Source organism: Oncorhynchus masou, unplaced genomic scaffold, assembly GCF_036934945.1.
Source record: "Oncorhynchus masou masou isolate Uvic2021 unplaced genomic scaffold, UVic_Omas_1.1 unplaced_scaffold_29___fragment_2___debris, whole genome shotgun sequence".
In the NCBI taxonomy this organism is placed as follows: domain Eukaryota; kingdom Metazoa; phylum Chordata; class Actinopteri; order Salmoniformes; family Salmonidae; genus Oncorhynchus; species Oncorhynchus masou.
The window spans coordinates 53,794-63,897 of record NW_027016548.1 but is presented as its reverse complement, the minus strand read 5'-3'; the positions used below and the strand labels follow the sequence as shown (position 1 = coordinate 63,897).

Below are 10,104 nucleotides of genomic sequence, written 5' to 3'. Positions count from 1 at the left end.
CATTTGCTTACACTGGTCTCTACTGGTCATCTGGGGAATTACAACATTAATAGAGGTAAAGACTTGAATTGTAAATGACTCACATTATACTGTGGACAGTTTGCGTTCAGGCTTTTCCACGAGTCAGTCAGATTCAAAGAGGTCAATAACATATTAGATCTGGATGTTAAAATACAAACTTCAGAAGAATGTCCTGCTGTCCCAGTGTCACTCATTTCAACCCAAACTATTTATCATATTCAGCTCCTCTCCTGTACTACAAACACCCTCTCAGTTCTGTACTCTTTCCCTCTCATTTAACACAGCTCTCTATCTCTCTCCATCTTCCTCGTTCCCTTTTTTTTTAACCCGCCTCCTCTCTTTTTCTCTCTCTCTCCCTGGGACCCAGTCTCTCTCTCTACATGTTTCTGTTTATATCTTTCATGCGTCTGTACATCTGATCCCCCTGTGCTCTGCAGCCAGCTGGGTAAATATTGGCTCTGAGTTCTGGATGCGGTGCGTGTGTTACTGAAAGTAATCCGATTATGTTACAAAATGTGGGTAATCCAAAAGTGACGTTACTGATGAACAATTCTGGACAGGTAACTAGTAAAAAATTACATTTAGAAGGTATCCTACCCAACCCTGCACACACACACACACACACACACACACACACACACACACACACACACACACACACACACCTTGCCTAGTTCAATAAAGGTTAAATAAAACTAAATAAAACATACACTTTATAATTACAATAATTTACAATAATTACAAGAGGTGGAGCAATGTTCTAGTAGCACTAACCTATAAAACACCTACTCAGAACATTTACTAGAAGACCCCTGGTGCCTAGGTTCTATATCAGGGGGTATAGCTCAGTGGTAGAGCATTTGACTGTAGATCAAGAGGTCCCCGGTTCAAATCCGGGTGCCCCCTCATTTTCTTTGTAACGTATTGATCACATATCTAATAGTTGTTATCAATGGTGGGTTGGTGAATCGTGAAAGTTGACTAACTGGGTAGGTAAGGCCGAGATAAACAAGGGCCTGATTCCGAAACGAAAATGGAGTCTAATTCCCTTTCAGTAGTTCTCCCTCTACGTATATTCTGAGTTTGAGAATAGCATGCTATTCACTTGCTATTTCTTTTGGGTGGAGATCAAATAAATGGTGTGGTGAAAATCTGTCTACAAATGTCTGGATTCTGACCTTGACTTAATTCCCTAATAATGCCACCATTTTTGCGCAGAATGACACCATGAATAAGGTCTAGAGAACCTAGCGGTTCCAAGTTGAAAAAGCATCTGCTTTATTTTTTCTGATAGACATACAGTAACACCATTCATCATGCACTGCAATTTACAACTTGATAAGAGCCGTTGATAACAGTTAGGTAAATTAGTAATCCGTTTGGTGAAGGGAATTGTAAATATAAATAGATACAGATATATTTTTGCCTTATTATCGCGAGAGACAAATGTTGAGCCAGTCACATGGCAGCAAACTGAAGCATATCAACTTTCCCACAGTAAAGTTTATGAAATGCCGTGCCGTTATGCAGAATTTTAATTATACAGCATTTTATTGTAACTTGCAGGGATGGGTACTCTCGAATGTCTTAATTATAGGCTAACCCTGTTTCCTATTTATATCATGTTAAATATTAGCCACCATCAGTATTGACCGTGAGTAGGCCTAATAACAACGATTTACTGTTGGTTCTCTTCAGTTGGTATAGCCGACATTATCATTCTATTTAATTACATTGTTTCGTTTACCCTCATCTTCTTCCTCTGTAAGCGCCGTCACGGCCATGTGGTTGTTGCTGAGGATCATTAGTAACAGCTGATAATATATATATTTTTAAATGACATGTAAACTAATTCAATCGTTCTGGAGCTGAGCGCCGGCCAAGCCACAACAGTTTGAACCGGACGCATGGCTCAATACTTGGCCGTGTCATCACACAATTCCACGGTTAGTGCAGGCAATAGACGAGGGTATATTGTACACTATTCTCACTATTATAATTATACGTACAATCATTTTTCAACATTACCACCATCGGTTTAAGAACTGAATGCGCCAATTTTCTGAAGGAATCAAACCACCTTGTTCTTTCCTTCGTGTGTAAAGGCTCTCCAAACCAGTTTTTATGATTCATAAATACTTTTCTAACCCCTAAATAAGATCAAATCTATTCATGCTTCGTAAACAACAGGTGTAGACTAACAGTGAAATACTTACTTAAGGGCACCTTCAAAACAATGCAGGATACGATCAACAAAAACAAATTATAATAGATAAAACATTGTAACTTGGAATAAATACACAATGAACAATGATAGCTTGGCTATGTACATGGGGTACCAGTACCGAGTTGATGTGCAAGGGTACGAGGAAATTGAGTTCGATGTACATATACTGTAGAGGTAAAGTGACTCGGCAACAGAAAAGATAAGACAGTAGCAGCAGCAGCATATGTGAAGAGTGTGGAAGTGTGTGTATGAGTGAGTGTATGTGTTGAACTGTGTGGGTAGAGTTACGTGTGTGCATAAAGTCAAAAAGAGTGCAAAAATAGTCAATGCAGATAGTCCGGTTAGCTATTTGGTTAACTATTTATCAGTCTTATGGCTTGGGGGTAGATGTTCAGGAGCATTTTGGTCCTAGACTTAGTGCTCCATTACAGCTTGCCGTGCGACAGCAGAGAGAACTGTCTATGACTTGGGTGGCTGGTGTCTTTGACCATTTTTAGGTCCTTGCTATAAAGGTCCTGGATGGCAGGGAGTCCAGCCCCAGTGATGTACCCTCTGTAGCTCCTTGCAGTCCGATGCCGAGCAATTGCCATACCAAGAGGTGATGCAGCCAGTCAAGATGCTCTCAATGGCACAATTGTGGAACCTTTTGAGTATCTGCGGGCCCACGCCAAATCTTTTCAGCCTCCTGAGGGAGAAGAGAAATTGTCGTGCCCTCCTCACGACTGTGTTGGTGTGTTTGGACCATGATAGGTCATTAGCGGTGTGGACACAGAGGAACTTGAAGCTCTCAAACTGCTCCACTACAGCCCTGTCGATGTGAATGGGGGCGTGTCCAGCCCTCCATTTCCTGTAGTCCATGATAAGCGCATTTTTCTTGCCCACATTGAGGTAGAGGTTGTTGTCCTGGCACCACACTGCCAGGTCTCTGACCTCCTCCCTATAGGCTGTCTCATTGTCGTCGGTGATCAGGCCTACCACTGTTGTGTCATCGGCAAACTTGATGATGGTGTTGTAGCCATGCACCACCACACAGTCGTGGGTGAACAGGGAGTACAGGAGGGTACCAAGCACGCACCCCTGAGGGGCCCCCGTGTTGAGGGTCATCGTGGCGAATATGTTGTTGCCTACCCTCACCACCTGGGGGGTGGCCCATCAGGAAGTTCAGGATCCAGTTGCAGAGGGAGGTGTTCAGTCCCAGGGACTTAACATGCTGACCAGACCGCATGCGCCATCACACGCATGTTGATTTTATCCCCTCCACATCAGATGCGATCAGGACATGCAGGTTGAAATATAAAAACAAACTCTGAACCAACTATATTCATTTGGGGACAGGTTGAAAAGCATTAAACATTTATGGCAATTTAGCTAGCTAGCTTTTGCTCGCTAATTTGTCCTGGGATATAAACATTACGTTGTTATTTTACCTGAAATGCATAAGGTCCTCTACTCTGACAATTAATCCACAGATAAAAGTATAAACGTTTGTTTGCAAGTAATCTCTTCTCCTTGAGGCTTCTTCTTCTACTTTGGACTTTGTATGGCGGTTGGCAACCAACTTTAAGGTGCATTACCACAACCGACTGGACTGGAGCGTGGGCCTCAGTTCATCTTTCAATCACCCAGGTGCTCTATGCTCTTAAAAGCCAATGAGGTGATGGCACGTGGGTATATTCTCCTAAAAACCAATGAGGAGATGGGAGAGGCAGGACTTGCAGTGCGTCGAGCGTCACAAATAGAACCAAGTTCTATTTTAGCACCTGGCTACGCAGACGCTCATTGATGCGTGCGAGCAGTGTGGGTGCAATGATTGAATACCATGTATGTGTACATTTATTTTGCAACGCTCGCGCATGCGTCACATTAGCATAGTGATGATCAGCATGTTAGCATAGTGACGAGCTTTGTGGGCACTACGGCGTTGAATGCTGAGCTGTAGGTGTTCCTTTTGTCCAGATGGGAAAGGGCAGTGTGGAGTGCAATAGAGATTGAGTCATCTGTGGATCTGTTTGGGCGGTATGTGAATTGGAGTGCGTTCAGGGTTTCTGGGATGATGAGGTTGATGTGAGCCATGGCCAGACTTTCAAAGCATTTCATGGCTACAAATGTGAGTGCTACAGGCAGCAGTCATTTAGACAAGTTACCTTGATGTTCTTGGGCACAGGGACTATGGTGGTCTGCTTGAAACATCTAGGTATTACAGACTGGGTCAGGGAGAGGTTGAAAATGTCAGTGAAGACAGAGTAATTTTAAGTCCACCAATTGGTGCTGAAACAACAGATGAATATGCATATATTTAGATGTTTTTCTTTCATTGATCCCTAATATTCTGAACCTGTTCGCTGGATATATTGTATTGAGTCTGTCATTAAACTTCAAACTGAAAGGACCACTGTATTTTGGGTTTAAGGTAAATGTACTGGAAACCCTGTTTAAATGAAAACTCAACGAGAAAATCTGTTGGCTCGGAAGTTAGAGGGTTTCAGCGTTTCAACTACATTTAAGGGGAACCACGCCTGCAAAAAGCCCTTACGCACCTTCAGAAGGTAAGTCTGAATACCAACTACTGAGAGGTGCGTAGGAAAGGCTTACATAAGAAGCATAATCTTAGGTCAGTTAGGATCACCACTTTATTTTAAGAATGTGAAAAGTCAGAATAAGAGTAGAGAGAATGATTTCTTTCATATTTTATTTCTTTCATCACATTCCCAGTGGGTCAGAAGTTTACATACACTCAATTAGTATTTGGTAGCATTGCCTTTAAATTGTTTAACTTGGGTCAAACGTTTCGGATAGCCTTCCACATGCTTCCCACAATAGGATGGGTGAATTTTGGCCCATTCCTCCTGACAGAGCTGGTGTAACTGAGTCAGGTTTGTAGGCCTCCTTGCTCGCACATGCTTTTTCAGTTTTTCAAATGTTCTATAAGATTGAGGTCAGGGCTTTGTGATGACCACTCCAAAACCTTGACTTTGTTGTCCTTAAGCCATTTTACCACAACTTTGGAAGTATGCTTGGGGTCATTGTCCATTTGGAAGACCCATTTGCGACCAAGCTTTAACTTCCTGACTGATGTCTTGAGATGTTGCTTCAATATATCCACATAATTTTCCCTTCCTCATGACGCCATCTATTTTGTGAAGTGCACCAGTCCCTCCTGCAGCAAAGCACCTCAACAACATGATGCTGCCACCCCTGTGCTTCACTGTTGGGATTGTGTTATTTGGCTTGCAGGTCTCCCCCTTTTCCCTCCAAACATAATGATGGTCATTATGGCCAAACAGTTCTATATTTGTTTAATCAGACCACAGGACATTTCTCCAAAAGTACAATCTTCGTACTTCCCCATGTGCAGTTGCAAACCGTAGTCTGGCTTTTTTATGGAGGTTATGTTGATATAGGACTCATTTTACTGTGGGTATAGATACCTGTTTCCTCCAGCATCTTCACATGGTCCTTTGCTGTTGTTCTGGGATTGATTTGCACTTTTTGCACCAAAATACGTTCATCTCTAGGAGACAGAACACGTCTCCTTCCTGAGTGGTATGACGGCTGCGTGGTCTCACGGTGTTTATACTTGCGTACTATTGTTTGTACAGATGAACGTGGTACCTTCAGGCGTTTGGAAATTGCTCCCAAGGATGAACCAGACTGAACCAGACCAGACCAGGTCTTGCCTGATTCCTTTTGATTTTCCCATGATGTCAAGCAAAGAGGCACTGAGTTTGAAGGTAGGCCTTGAAATACATCCACAGGTACACCTCCAATTGACTCAAATGATGTCAATTAGCCTATCAGAAGCTTCTAAAGCCATGACATCATTTTATGGAATTTTCCAAGCTGTTTAAAAGCACAGGCAACTTAGTGTATGTAAACTTCTGACCCACTGGAATTGTGATACACTGAATTATAAGTGAAATAATCTGTCTGTAAACAATTCTTGGAAAAATGACTTGTGTCATGCACAAAGTAGATGTCATAACCGACTTGCCAAAACTATAGTTTGTAAACAAGAAATGTGTGGAGTGGTTGAAAAACGAGTTTTAATGACTCCAACCTAAGTGTATGTAAACTTCCGACTTCAACTGCATGTACAGGTGTCGTGTAGAGTGCTGGTTGGCAGCTGGCTAGGGACTGTGTCTAAGGTTCAGGGCAGGGTACTGGGCGGAGGCCGGCTAGGGACAGTGTCTAAGGTTCAGGGCAGGGTACTGGGCGGAGGCCGGCTAGGGACTGTGTCTAAGGTTCAGGGCAGGGTACTGGGCGGAGGCCGGCTAGGGACAGTGTCTAAGGTTCAGGGCAGGGTACTGGGCGGAGGCCGGCTAGGGACTGTCTAAGGTTCAGGGCAGGGTACTGGGCGGAGGCCGGCTAGGGACAGTGTCTAAGGTTCAGGGCAGGGTACTGGGCGGAGGCCGGCTAGGGACAGTGTCTAAGGTTCAGGGCAGGGTACTGGGCGGAGGCCGGCTAGTGATAACTGTTTAACAGTCTGATAGCCTGGAGATAGAAGCTGTTTATCAGTCTCTCGGTCCCAGCTTTAATGCACCTGTACTGTCTTTGCCTTTCAGATGGTACTGGGGTGAACAGGCCGTGGTTCGGGTGGCTCGTGATGAGTTCCGATTTGTTTTGTTGCCCCCTCCCCCATCAAAGTTGCCCATCCCTGCCATAGACAAACAGAACCATGGACTGGTTAATCGCCCTCGTCTCATTTACCCCTTATATATACAACAATAAGCGTTCGAGGTGTGTTTTTAAAATGTTGTTACGTTACAATAACATTTTATTTGAAGCAATCCCTAATATATACAAGACAATCACAATATGATACACGATAGGCACCAAAAGTCAGCCCATATACTAACCCGGGGCATTTTCTTCTCACCCACATAGTACCTTGATTCAAGTATTTTACTCATCTTTGTTTCCTTATGACAATGTATAAGTAGTACCACAACCTGTCCAGTAGATGGGGCAATTTAATTCTTACCCACATACTGTAGACATGCTACTATTTAGCCATTTTTTGTGAGAAAAAATATGGTTATTAATTTCAAGTTCTTTGGAAGACTAATCCAAATAATGACAGAAACCCAACTATTCCAAAAATGTTTCTTTCCCCATACCGCTCTTAAATCCGAAAGGAACAACTTTGGTTTCACTCCATCTCAATGGTGGAAAAAGTACCCAATTGTCATTCTTGAGTAAAAGTAAAGATACCTTCATAGAAATTTACTCAAGTAAAAGTGAAAGTCACCCAGTAAAACACTACTTGATTAAAAGTCTAAAACGATTTGGTTGTAAATATACTTAAGTATCAAAAGTAAATGTAATTGTTAAAATATACTTAAGTATCAAAAGTAAAAGTATAATAATTTCTCATTTCTTATATAAAGAAAACCAGATGGCGCCATTGTTTTAATTAGTATTTTTACAGATAGCCAGGGGTACACTTCAACACTTAGACATCATTACAAATTAGGCATATGTGTGTGAATTGGACAATTTTCCTGTCCTGCTAAGCATTCAACATGTAAGGAGTACTTTTGGGTGTCAGGGAAAATGTATGGAGTAAAAAGTACATAATTTTCTTTAGGAACGTAGTGAAGTAAAAGTGAAAGTTGTCAAAAATAGAAAAAGTAAAGTACAGATATCCCCAAAACTACTTAAGTAGTACTTTAAAGTATTTTTTACTTAAGCACTTTACACCACTGCTCCTTTTAGTGGAATAGTTGTGGTTATCCCTGAACAAGTTAAAGTAGTTACATAAGTATTCGGGGAACACACAGTGGACAATCTTAAGTACAAGACACAATTTAAAAGACAATAGCAATGGGAGCTCATAGTATCAGCTGGTAGTCTAAAACATGTTACCTGATCATAACTGTTACTGTGAAATGGTTAGGTTTATTACTGTCAGATATTGTTGCCGTCATACTATTAGGCCTATATTTATTATACATGGTATAACCCATAGGATTATCTTTCACTTAGAACTAACTAGCTGTTAAAATGATACCCGTTATTTCACATCCCTTGTTGAGGAAGTGTTTGAGACATACCTGATGGAAGGTCATTCATTGTATTGCAGGCCTATTGTATTGAAGTCAGAGTCGTTCTCTAGTCATTCACACGTTTTTATCACCACCAGATTTACTTTTGAAATTCTGAGGCACGCAATGTCCTTGTCGTGATGCAAATAAACCTCAATATCATTTCAAGTGGCTGGGGTGTAAAATGGCCTGCAGAGCTGTTTTTTTTTCATTGTCTTCCCAACAGGCCTTTTCGCACATTGTTTGGTTTCCGCGGTCACGATTTTAACAACACTCGGCACCCTTAATTGTCTCATCAAGGCGTACCCTATACACACCATAAACTGCTCATCGAAATGAACTTAAACTGGTCGAAATATGTCATGTGAGTGGTTGTTGTTGTTGTCGTTTTATGGCAAATGCACGAATGAAATGCACAACAGGACTAGAGTTTTACTATCTGAGGTTTACAACGGTGACCAAACCCATATTTTTTATCTAATGTGTTTAGGGTGCACGCATGTTCATAAAAAAATATATATATATATCACTGGGCATGCATGAGAACCGACTGATGTTGTTACTGACAAAAAGATACAAAGACACACTAACGTTCTTTCCCCCCTTGATAGCCTATATCAAATACTGTGTACTGTACAGTACAACGTATCACCGGGGACAAACTACCTGCCCTCCAGGACACCTACACCACCCGATGTTACAGGAAGGCCATAGAGATCTTCAAGGACAACAACCACCCGAGCCACTGCCTGTTCACCCCGCTATCATCCAGAAGGCGAGGTCAGTACAGGTGCATCAAAGCTGGGAACGAGAGACTGAAAAACAGCTTCTATCTCAAGGCCATCAGACTGTTAAACAGCAACCACTAACATTGAGTGGCTGCTGCCAACACACTGACTCAACTCCAGCCACTTTAATAATGGGAATTGATGGGAAACGATGTAAAATATATCACTAGCTACTTTAAACAATGCTACCTAACATAATGTTTACATACCCTACATTATTCATCTCATATGTATATGTATATACTGTACTCTATCATCTACTGCATCCTTATGTAATACATGTATCACTAGCCACTTTAACTATGCCATTTTGTTTACATACTCATCTCATATGTATATACTGTACTCGATACCATCTACTGTATCTTGCCTATGCTGCTCTGCACCATCACTCATTCATATATTTATGTACATATTCTTTATCCCCTTACACTGTGTATAAGAAATTAGTTTTGGAATTGTTGGTTATTACTGCATTGTCGGAACTGGAAGCGAAAGCATTTCGCTACACTCGCATTAACATCTGCTAACCATGTGTATGTGACAAATAAAATTGGATTTGATTTGATTTTGATTTGATTTACTGAAAAGACACGCAAACATTCATTTCCCCATTGATAGCCTATATAAAATACTGTGTGCTGAACAGTACAGACAGCACCCAGGAGACACGTGTATTTGGCTCCTCCTATTGGAGGAAACGAATGCACAGTATGCACTCTCCTAACAGACGAACACGTCGTGAAAAACGTCGATAAACCGTTAAAAACATCTAATATTTTTTTTATCGAAAAAAAGATACCTATATATCTATAAATTATAGTCATTATTAACATAATTGACAATATCCTTCGGATAATTCGTTTTTATTTTCGTGATAAAATGCAACGGGGGTATAGCTCAGTGGTAGAGCATTTGACTGCAGATCAAGAGGTCCCCGGTTCAAATCCGGATGCCCCCTATTTTGAAGCCGCGAATACGCGAGCTAGGAAAGTGTAGTTGTTCGAAATAAGTCGGTATATAA

At 41.5% G+C, this 10,104-nt stretch overlaps 2 non-coding genes across 2 annotated transcripts; both read left to right on the top strand.

Annotated features, from left to right (window-relative positions):
* The first annotated feature begins 855 nt into the window (after positions 1–855).
* On the top strand, positions 856–927 carry trnay-gua (transfer RNA tyrosine (anticodon GUA)). The gene has a single exon. It is a non-coding gene; the product is annotated as a tRNA-Tyr (tRNA).
* A 9,042-nt stretch (positions 928–9,969) lies between these two features.
* Positions 9,970–10,041, top strand: trnac-gca (transfer RNA cysteine (anticodon GCA)). Its single transcript has one exon. It is a non-coding gene; the product is annotated as a tRNA-Cys (tRNA).
* Positions 10,042–10,104: the final 63 nt, after the last annotated feature.